The sequence below is a fragment of the Oncorhynchus keta genome, chromosome 7 (genome assembly GCF_023373465.1).
Source record: "Oncorhynchus keta strain PuntledgeMale-10-30-2019 chromosome 7, Oket_V2, whole genome shotgun sequence".
Taxonomy (NCBI): domain Eukaryota; kingdom Metazoa; phylum Chordata; class Actinopteri; order Salmoniformes; family Salmonidae; genus Oncorhynchus; species Oncorhynchus keta.
In genome coordinates this window covers 17,826,999-17,837,850 of record NC_068427.1, presented here as the reverse complement: position 1 = coordinate 17,837,850, position 10,852 = coordinate 17,826,999, and positions in this window count along the sequence as shown.

Genomic DNA, 10,852 nt, shown 5'->3' with positions numbered 1-10,852 from the left:
CAGCCATAGTAGTATTGCACCCCTGGTCAAATTAGGGTTAAGTGCCTTGCTCAAGTGGAAAAAAATGACAGCTTTTTCACCTTGTTGGCTCAGGTATTTGAACCAGGAACCTTTCAGTTACTGGCCCAACACTCTAACCACTAGGCTACCTACAGTACAATGACCATGCAGAACTACTAATATAATTTTTCTTGATTATTTTGAACATTCTGTACAAGCACCACACACATGCTTTACTATTCATCGTTATACTATTGTAATCTTATCCGTGTATCTTTCGTGCAGAGATGTGTCAAAACCACCTGAGAACATGTCTGCCATGTCATTTCATCAAACTGATTACAACACATATAGTGTCTATTCCTTTGAAGCATTCGTGAATGTTCCGATCCAGTCATTAAAGGATCTTGAACATAGTGGTGTGCCCACTGGCACTGCCCAGTCTGCTTCTGTATCTGGGCACAGGTTTCCCATGCATGGCTCTTGCCTCCTTTCCTTCCCATTTCTCCTTTTTTTCCCCCCACGTCTTCCTCCTCTGCGTTAACCAGAAACCACAGTTACTGCTGTCTGAACTTGGCTTCCATTCCCATCGTATAAGGTGTCGGATTGCTCCTGGTCTGCCTTGCTTGATTTTTTTTTACACTGGAAAGAAACTGAAACCTGCCAGAAATTTCCCCCTAGTACAGAAGTCGTTGAAAAGACGCTGGAAATGTCATCCAGTTACTAATGAGGAGATAAACTGTCACAAATGACTTGAGGCCGGCTCTGTGGTGTGCAGTGCTGTTGCCATGGTGATCCCCCCCACCCCGGGAGTGGTGTCTACTCACCGCAACATGCAAGTCTGATATGGCATCAAACTGCCCCTACGTCATGGGGGAAGAGTAATGGTCTGAGAACAGAGAGTTGAGGAACACTGAAACATTCCCTAGATTTCTAATATTAAGCCATTTCCATCTAAAGAAATGACTTGATACGATTGTTGAAACCACTGTTTAATAAAGTACAGGATAGAGAGAATGCCTTAGGACTGAATGCTCTTTGGAGCAGAGTTTTTAACCTTTCAAGATTTAACATTTGATCCCCATTTTTATGACCCTTTAATGGTGCTACTTCAGCATCTGGGTCAATGTGAATTACTTTCATAAACCACAAGTCTTTCACCTTGAACATACAGTAATATATGGACAACCTCAGTACCAAAACTGCTCTTACCATATTTAGGTGTGAAACATTGCAACTGGGTCCACATTTGAATTGTTCTAGTGTAGTGCTGCACGGGGGTGGTGTTTTGTCAGTTAGAAAATATTTACTTTTCTTTCATTTCTCTGTGTATACAGTCACCCACATATTAAATAGATGACTTATTTTCAACCAAAACAAAGAAGAGAAACACATATTTTTCCAAACCGTTTTAATAGGGAGTGAGATTGTGGGATAGAAGTGGGTGAAACTGATTTTCCCCATTAGTCACCTGTGGATGAGTGTTCTAAGATTTCTTGGGTATTTTGCTGTATTTTGTTGGTCATTTCATGTCGTGGGGCAATGGGGTCATGTGAGTGTCTAAAAATGTGGGTGTCTTTAAATGTTAATGGTACATCTGTGTTTTATTTAATCTAAATAAATATCAACAATTGTGGCCCTTGCATTGTTTACGAAATTGGCTCACCTAATGACTAGATCGTATTAATCCGGGCTTGATCTCATGGTGACACTTAGCTCTCTCTCTCTCTCTCTCTCTCTCTCTCTCTCTCTCTCTCTCTCTCTCTCTCTCTCTCTCTCTCTCTCTCTCTCTCTCTCTCTCTCTCTCTCTCTCTCTCTATCATGTGTGTGCTGTAAATGTACGTGTCTGAGCTGTATGCATGGAGTTTGGTTGTGTGGGTGCCGTGCATGAGATGAGTGTGTGTATGCTTAAGCTGTCTGTGTGTGTGTGTCCTGTGATACCTCGCCCCAACAGATGGAGAGGAGAGACTTTTACAGAGCTGAGCCTTTAATGCTTTCCTGTCCTACTTCATCAGATACTCATTTACATACACATGATTCATAAACATACACAAATACATACTGTGCACAAACACTCACACGAGGGTTGAATGGTGGGAAACCAGTTACAGAGATTTACCATTTACCATTTACCACCCCCAAAACCACTCCCTTTCCCCCGGGATAAATAATTGCGAGAAACCGGTACATTCGAAAAAAATGATTTGTATGAACAGCATGGCGTGAAATGGCGTTAAGTTATATGTGATGTCTAAATCTGGCTTCTCTACGGCCTCTGCATGATGAATCAACGCTCAGGGTGGGGACAGACAGCCCATCTCAGTATGGAGCGCAGTTCACAATGCATGTAGACTTACGTATCATCTTATCATGGGACCTTTTTTTCTATTGGCAGGTAGCCTATGCTACAGTAATATAAAGACCAAAATGCACGTCTAATTTACCCATATCCATCTGGCATTCGGTGGTCACTTGTTTTTTTCATTGGAAAGATACTTTTTTTTAGTTGCAGCTGCAGAGTTAGCACTGGAATATCATTGCTTTAAAGCAGTGCACACGTGAGCACTCACAGCATCTCTCTCTCTCTCTGTCAATTCAATTCAATTCAAGGGCTTTATTGGCATGGGAAACGTGTTAACATTGCCAAAGCAAGTGAGGTAGATAATATATAAAGTGAATATATAAAGTGAAATAAACAATAAAAAGTAACAGTAAACATCACACATACAGAAGTTTCAAAACAATAAAATACATTACAATTGTCATATTATATATATATATATACAGTGTTTTAACAATGTACAAATGGTAAAGGACACAAGATAAAATAAATAAGCATAGATATGGGTTGTATTTACAATGGTGTGTGTTCTTCACTGGTTTCCCTTTTCTCGTGGCAACAGGTCACAAATCTTGCTGCTGTGATGGCACACTGTGGAATTTCACCCAGTAGATATGGGAGTTTTTCAAAATTGGATTTGTTTTCGAATTCTTTGTGGATCTGTGTAATCTGAGGGAAAAATGTCTCTCTAATATGGTCATACATTGGGAGGTTAGGAAGTGCAGCTCAGTTTCCACCTAATTTTGTGGGCAGTGAGCACATAGCCTGTCTTCTCTTGAGAGCCATGTCTGCCTACGGCGGCCTTTCTCAATAGCAAGGCTATGCTCACTGAGTCTGTACATAGTCAAAGCTTTCCTTAATTTTGGGTCAGTCACAGTGGTCAGGTATGCTGCCACTGTCTCTCTCTCTCTCTCAACTCCATTTAAATTTCATCCAAAATAGATAATCCTCTTCTAGATTTACACATAGCCCTACAGTGGCAAGAACAAGAATCTGAACCCTTTGGAATTACCTAGATTTCTGCATAAATTGGTCATCAAATTTGATCTGATCTTCACCTGAGTCGCAACAATAGACAAACACAGTCTGCTTAAACTAATAACACACAAACAATTATACGTTTTCATGTCTTTATTGAACACACCGTGTAAACAATTACAGTGTAGGGAGGATATGTAAACCCTTGTCTTTAATAACTGGTTGACCCTCCTTTCGGCTGCAAAAAACTCAACCAAACCTTTTCTGTAGTTGCAGATCAGACCTGCACAACGGTCAGGAGGAATTTTGGACCATTCATCTTTACAAAACTGTTTCAGTTTAGCAATATACTTAGGATGTCTGGTGTGAACCGCTCCCAAGGTCATCCCACAGCATCTCAATCAGATTGAGGTCAGGACTCTGACTGGGCCACTTCACAAGGTGTATTTTCTTCTGTTGGAGCCATTCTGTTGTTAATTTACTTCTGTGTTTTGGGTTGTTGTTCTATTGCATCACACAACTTCTATTGAGCTTCAATTGGCGGACAGATAGCCTTACATTATCCTGCAAAATGTCTTGATAAACTTGGGAATTCATTTTTCCGTTGATGATATAAAGCTATCCAGGCCATGAGGCAGCAAAGCAGCCCCTAACCAAGATGCTCCCTCCACTATAATTTACAGTTGGGATGAGTTGTTAATGTTAGCGTGATGTGCCTTTTTTTCTCCACACATAGTGTTGTGTGTTCCTTCCAAACAACTCAACTTTAGTTTAATCTGTCCACAGAATATTTTGCCAGAAGCGCTGTGGAACATCCAGGTGCTCTTTTGCGAACTTCAGACGTGCAGCAATGCTTCTTTTTGGACAGGAGTTGCTTCTTCTGTGGTGTCCTCCCATGAACACCATTATTGTTTCGTGTTTTACGTATCGTAGAATCGTCAACAGAAATGTTAGCATGTTCCAGAGATTTCTGTAAGTCTTTAGCTGACACTCTAGGATTCTTCTTAAACTCACTGAGCATTCTGCGCTGTGCTCTTGTAGTCACCTTTGCAGGACTGCCATCCCTAGGTAGAGTAGCAACAGGGCTGAACTTTCTCCATTTATAGACAATTTGTCTTACCGTGGACAGCAAGGCTTTTAGAGATACTTTTGTAACCCATTCCAGCTTTATGCAAGTCAACAATTCTTAATCTTAGGTCTTCTGAGATCTCTTTTGTTCGAGGCATGGTTCACATCAGGCAATGCTTCTTGTGAATAGCAACAAAAAAAAATTGTGAGTGTTTTTTTACGTGGCAGGGCAGCTCTAACCAACATCTCCAATCTTGTGTCATTGATTGGACTCCAGGTTAGCTGACTTCCGACTCCAATTAGCTTTTTGAGAAGTCATTAGCCTAGGGGTGCCTTGTTAAAAGTTAATTTGTGGAATTTATTTCCGTCTTAATACGTTTGAGCTAATCTGTTGTTTTGTGACAAGGTAAGGGTGGTATTGTAACGGTTTTCCTCCTCTTCAGAGGAGTAGGAGTAGGAAAATTGAAAGAACTTTGAAAGTTTCTTCAAATGCAGTGGCAAAAACCATCAAGCACTATGATGATACTGGCTTTCATGAGGACCACCAGTGAAAAGGAAGACCTAAAGTTACCTCTGTTGCAGAGGATATTTTCAGCAGAGATACCAGCCTCAGAATTTGTAGCCCAAATAAATGCTTCATGGAGTTCAAGAAACAGACATATCTCAACATCAACTGTTCAGAGGAGACTGTGTGAATCAGGACTTCATGGTCGAATTGCTGTAAAGAAATCACTACTAAAGGACACCAATAAGAAGAAGATACTTGCTTGGGACAAAAAAACACGAGCAATGGACATTAGACCGGTGGAAATCTGTCCTTTGGTCTGATGAGTCCAAATTAGACATTTTTGGTTCCAACCACCGTGTCTTTGTGAGACACGAGTAGGTGAACGGGTGATCTCCGCATGAGTAGTTTCCACCGTGGAGCATGTAGGTGGAGGTGTGATGTTGTGGTGGTGCTTTGCTTGTTACACTGTTTATGATTTATTTAGAATTCAAGGCACACTTTATCAGCATGGCTACCACAGCATTCTGCAGCGATACACCATCCCATCTGGTTTGTGCTTAGTGGGACTATTATTTGTTTTTCAACACGACAATGACCCAAAACACACCTCTAGGCTGTGTAAGGGCTATTTGACCAAGGAGAGTGATGGAGTGCTGCATCAGATAACCTGGCCTCTACAATCACCTGACCTCAGCTCAATTGAGATGATTTGGGATGAGTTGGACCGTTTCAGGAAACCTGGTGTATGTCGCGGTTCACTACTTCACACGAGAGCCATTTGAAAGTCTTTTTTATTTTCATTTCATCAAAATGTGTTTTTTTTGGCAGAAAAGCCTTCTGAAACATGTGAATTTTCACGTGCCTTAATAACAAACTTGTATGCCTGTATCTGTAAATACGAATACAATTGTTAAATTACAAGTCTAGTTGGTTTAGCCACAGAAAAAGTCAGCAATGTTCCTGCTAGCCATTATTGGCTGGGATAATAAGTGGGCTGGACATCCCGAGAGATGAGTTTGGTATGGTCTGCCATATAGCACGCTTTTGTCGATTTGAGCTGGTTAGTATGTGTAGGTAATCCTGTCTAATGTATATTTAAAAAATGTATATTGCTTAGTAGAACTGCATAAGTGTTGCTCTCCACTTTCTGGAGGACCGAGTATTGAAATCAGTGGAAATAGAGTATGATAGCTAAGGAGATGGAGAAAACACCCGTCTCTGGATTACATCTTCAAACTAAGGGCAACCATGGCATACGTGTCCAACCATGATGTATACAGTTAAGATAGTCTAGCTAGCTACATTTCAGATATTACACATTTCTAATTTTGACAAAGTCATTTTCATTTCAAGTTAATATGTACTGTTAGCTAGCTAGCTAACGTTAGCTGGCTGGCTCGCTAGGTAAAGTTATGTCTTATTATTCGTATCTCAGAGCAATTTCCTTGGCTAGTCATAGCCTAATTTTAGCTAGTTAACAGCTAGCTAACATCAACTCCAATTTCAGAGTACTCTCATCTGAGTATGCCAGAGCATAGAATAACTGCTGAATTTACGAATGCTCAATACCCGTTGAATATGGCTGGTGTCAGTAAATGTCAGAAAAAAGCATACTTAAATTGTTGCCAGCAGCACAGTTACAGTCACCAACGCTCTGGATAACATGAAAACAGCCTAACCAGCTCTGCTAGGGCGAGTAATGTTCAGTGAGCTATTTTCTCATTTGTGTCTGGAATTAGCTAGCAAGTTAGCCAGTTAGCTTGGGTGCTTGACTGCTGTTGTTAGAGATGGGTCGGGCTAAAGGTTAAGAGGTTTTGAACGATGTTGAATGGGTGTAGACAAAGAAGAGCTCTCCAGTTGGTAGCAACACTTACAAATGTAATATTCTCAAATGTGAGGTTGCAATTTTATCAACATTCAAAGCAGAATTACTTTTCCGTTGTTCTTCAAATGCAGTGTATGATATGCCATTCTGTAGCTCTGTGTCTCTGTGTCTCTGTCTCTGCTTTTATCCAATGTATAAAACATTTAAAAATTCAGATGTTGATACTTGAGATGGAATCAAGGCGGTCAGTCAAATATGTGAGAACTCCTTCAAGCATTCCAGGTGAAACTGGTTGAGAGAATGCCAAGAGTGTGCAAAGCTGTCATCAAGGCAAAGAGTGGCTATTTTGAATAATAAAATATAAAATGTATCTTGAATTATTTAACACTTTTTTGGTTACTACATGATTCCATATGTATCATTTCATAGTTTTGATGAAATAACACAGAAATAACACAAAAATAACGAAAAACTCTTGAATGAGTAGATGTGTCCAAACTGGTATTGTACATATGTGTGTGCATGAACATTTGAGTCAGCCTGAATGATGATTGAAACTTTGAATCTATATTTTTGTCAGTTAATTTACGTGCACTTTTTGCAAAGTTGTTTGCCACAAAGCACTTGTGTGTGTTGAATGTATGTTGAAGTGATAATTTCACTGTGTGTGTGTGTGTGTGTGTGTGTGTGTGTGTCTGTGTGTGTGTGTGTGTGTGTGTGTGTGTGTGTGTGTGTGTGTGTGTGTGTGTGTGTGTGTGTGTGTGTGTGTGTGTGTGTGTGTGTGTGTGTGTGTGTGTGTGTGTGTGTGTGTGTGTGTGGTAAGGTGATCTTACTCTGAGGTCTGATCCTTAGCCAGTCCCTTAGTTTGAAAAGACTAATGTTTGGCTCTGTTAAAAGGTTTTGAGTGTTCTAATTTCCTATGCTTCAGTTCCAAGAAGACTTACCTGAGGCATCTTTATGTAGGTTGAATTCTGAATCTGTATCCTGTTTGCCCATATTTCCATCAGCACTCATAATTCACAAGGTCTCCCAATTCGGCATTGTGGAGAAGGCAGATGGATTGTTATGTTCTCCATATAATGTATTCTCATGGAATTTTTTACTTAAATTATTCTGATTGTAGATATAGCCATCTGACAGGTTTGCCAGACTAATGTCACAACAATAGTAATATATACTATTCACTGCCTACACAACTTCATTATGAAAAGGCAATATAACACCATACAGGTTTTTTTGCACCGATCTGTGCTCCTTTGCACCATGAAAATGTTGCCCTAGAATGTTTGAACATTTTACAATTTAAACTTGTGGTAAATGACAACCCTCTTCGTGATTGGAATGTTGAACCAACATCTCTATAAAAAAAAGCAGAGGATGATTAAGGTGATTATATACTGCCTCTACACAGAACACACAGTACAGTGTTGTAAGAACTCCCTTTCCTGTAACTACTTGGGGTGGATTGAATACAATCTGATGCCCTGTGGTACCCTCCATCTAAGTTATGTTGATGTGCCCATCTCTGTGTCAACGCCAGCTTGCTGTACATTACAGTAACAGTGGCAAGCAGAGCCTTGATACTGGGCATCTCAGGTATGTCCTACCTTTAGACCATGACTGGCGTTTTGGACCGCGTTCTTGGCCAGCAAGACACCCCATCTGCTGCCTGGCATGTGTTCCAGAACGTTGGGCTCCACTGGAAGGCAGATCAGAAGCATTACCGTAGCAATGAAAGCCAAGACAGAGATATGCGTGTGTGTGTATGTGTCTGTCTGTCTGTCTGTCTGTCTGTCTGTCTGTCTGTCTGTCTGTCTGTCTGTCTGTCTGTCTGTCTGTCTGTCTGTCTGTCTGTCTGTCTGTCTGTCTGTCTGTCTGCCTGCCTGCCTGCCTGCCTGCCTGCCTGCCTGCCTGCCTGCCTGCCTGCCTGCCTGCGCATACCTTTTGAGGGAGGTTTACTAAGTATTTGCACCTGTTCAGACTTTTCCTATTGTGGCACTTTTTCTTTCCAAAGCTTTGGTTGTCATACAGTCTAGACAACTCATTGGACGGTGATATGGACCACAGCTCTGCAGTCTTGAATTTCTGAATTGAACTGAACTGTCTGTGTTGTCTTTATGTCAGTAGTCTGTCTGTGTGCCTGCATGCCTGTATCTCTCATTCTTTGTCTTTCTGAAATGACAGGGAAGACTTTTTTTTGTTGTTGCTTTGGTCACACTTTATTTGGATAGTCCACTATATTCTACAGATGGTGATACTATTAACAAACTATCTGTTAATATGCAACTGCTTACTAAGTTCATGGTTTGAGGGTTAAGTTTAGAATATGGGTTAAGGTAAGGGTTATGGTTAGGGATAGGATTAGTGGATAGTAAGTTGGAATGTTGTTGACAGTTATTGAACTTCTACTGACCATCTACAAACCGACTACTTGGGACTGTCCAAATAAAGTGGTACCGTAGTGTCTCATACCTGGTCATTGCCTTTTTGTTCGGTTTTGTTCTTCATTCAGACCTGACACATGTTGGACGTGCCAAGCTGCCACTCTCAGTCTAGTTACTATTTCACCAAAATATGTTTCTCCTCACCCAATTATCTGTCTACAGTGCTCCGTAGAAAATATGCAGAGACCTGTACAACAATGGTCATATTGTTGGTGTCCTATTTTCACCTACTTATCTAAGGTACTGTGACTTCCCAAGTTCCCATACACCACAATTGGGACTTTGCTACAGCTCGTTTGGGATTTTCTCAGCAAAACCAGCCAAATATAATTATGGGACTTCTCTTCACCAGTCACAATAGAGTTCCTTCAGCACAGCGCTCGTATACCATGGATCGAATGAAAACTTTTGACCAAACTGCAAATCACAAATTACACCCCGACTGTTGGTGTAAGGGTATTTAGTGAACTGTAGACATAAAACTTTGTCTCTGGATGTGTGTTTTCCAGTTTTTGATTAGAGGGTTTGTTTGAATTTCGATTCGGTCAATCCTCTGGTTGTGTCTATAATACTACAGAAAAACCACATGATTTCACGTTTGGAAATTTCCTCATGTTTTGCCCATGTAAAAATTTATTTCACATGTGAAATACTTCACATTATAATATTTCACATGAAGTTTGACATGTGGATCTTCACATAAGATCATGTGACCTTTCACATTTAAATCATGTGAATTAGGACACGTGGTTACATTTCACATAAGATTTCACAGGTGTTGATTTAGCAGTATGTTTAGGGTCATTGTGGAGTGTACGGCTTAAAGTGGTCCTATGGACAGATACTCCAATCTCTGTGGAGCTTTGCAGCTCCTTCAGGATTATGCTTGATCTCTTTGTTGCCTCTCTGATTAACGCCCTCCTTGCCTGGTCTGTGAGTTTTGGTGGGCGGCCCTGTCTTGGCAGGTTTGTTGTCAGGCCATATTCTTTCCATTTTTAAATAATGGTGCTCCGTGGACAAAGACTATATAGGTTCTTTTTCATATTTTGTTTTTAATATGGGTTTGTACTTGCCAGCCAATAAGACACTGATATTAGCAACACAGTTGTTGAAAACAAGAAGAGGCAGTAATTTATGCAGAGTATCAAAACAGCATCTTGAAACGTCTTGGCACCAGCATCAGCCGAACAGACAGGGTGTCTAAGTGCTACTGTCAAAGTTGTTTGTTATTTTTGCAGCCCAAGCAGTATATCAAGCCCATCATCCCCACTCTCAAGGTTTCAACCAAGCAAACACTCTACATATCTTTTTCTAATCAGTTGAGGGGAGTTTGGCGATACAATTGTAGTCAGAGGAACTGAAAGAGACAGATGAAGGGGGAAGGGATAAAAGGATAGACAGAAAAAGAAAGAAATTAGTGTGAGAAAGAGGAAAAGGGAGACTGAGACAAAAATAATAGCTATGAAGAGAGCTTGATGGTTTAGCTATGATAGAGATAATATGTTACAGGAGCCAACCTGTGTGCTTAGTTAGATACAGAAATTCAGATAGCCCAGTGGTTGGAGCGTTGGGCCAGTAACCGAAACGTTGCTGAATTGAATCCCCAATCTGACAAGGTAAAAATCTGCCGTTCTGACCCTGAACAAGACAGTAAACCCATTGTTCCCCGGTAGGTGGTAATTGTAAAT